The sequence below is a fragment of the Seriola lalandi genome, unplaced genomic scaffold, assembly GCF_002814215.2.
Source record: "Seriola lalandi dorsalis isolate HSWRI2012SDOR001 ecotype SW California unplaced genomic scaffold, Sedor1 jcf7180002039868, whole genome shotgun sequence".
NCBI classification, from domain to species: domain Eukaryota; kingdom Metazoa; phylum Chordata; class Actinopteri; order Carangiformes; family Carangidae; genus Seriola; species Seriola lalandi.
In genome coordinates this window covers 1-886 of record NW_019510438.1, presented here as the reverse complement: position 1 = coordinate 886, position 886 = coordinate 1, and the positions used below count along the sequence as shown (strand labels likewise).

At 40.1% G+C, this 886-nt stretch overlaps 1 long non-coding RNA gene across 1 annotated transcript; it reads right to left on the bottom strand.

Moving 5' to 3' along the window:
- Positions 1-14: 14 nt before the first annotated feature.
- Positions 15-885, bottom strand: LOC111648452 (uncharacterized). The gene is made up of 3 exons (XR_002760127.2): positions 843-885; positions 611-737; positions 15-161 (listed from the first exon to the last, which is right to left on the bottom strand). It is a non-coding gene; the product is annotated as an uncharacterized LOC111648452 (long non-coding RNA).
- Between the last annotated feature and the right edge of the window lies 1 nt (position 886).

The following is an 886-nucleotide window of genomic DNA, read 5'->3' as shown; positions in this document are numbered from 1 at the left end:
TTCACTGACCTATCACTCCAGTAGATGTATTCCTCAAAAACAGACACAGCAAACATGTCCATGTTGTTGTTGGCAAGCACCAGCTCCCTGTTCTCTCCAGTCTCCAGGTTGATGCGTTCAATCTTGTCTGTCCTGGCATCGCACCAATACAGAAGACCCTCCTGCAGAGACGGAGCAGGAATGAAATAGTGTCGATTATTCATTCACATTTTCACAGCGCAGATTAAACATGAAAGGTATTTAGCAAACTGTTTTGATGGTATCCTGCTGTAAAAACACTAAGACATCAAAATCATTTTAATGTCCGCTTTAGCTTGTGTGCTACAGCACTTAATGTTAACAAATCAATATATAACAAAGGGAGATTTTTATATTATATTGTGCAAAGAAAGGAACTATTGTGAACTACCATTGTGGCTACATTAAATCAATTTAACTACATATGATAATTTAAATTGCATGAAACCACGGTGCATATAAAGAATCAGTAACAATAATGATAATGGTCCAGTCTCTGAAACATCATAGTGTATCTGTTCAAACTAGACATCAAATAAGAAAATGTGTTTAGGGATATGTAAAGCAGTATGATTTCAGCTTTAGTCCACACCTCATAGTCGATGGAGATTCCATTCGGCCAACTGATGCTCACATTGACCATGACCAATCTCTGGGAGCCGTCCAACCGAGAGCGCTCAATACGAGGGTACTGACCCCACTCAGTCCAGAACAGATACCTGCACACAGCGACACGAGGAGATTTGAAAGTGCATGTCAGGGGAAATAAGAAAGACAACTATATAAAAGTACTTTAGAGTTAAATTGTTGGTAGAAAGTCTTACCCTTTCACTGGGTGGACAGTGATGGCTCTGGGTTTGTCCAGGCC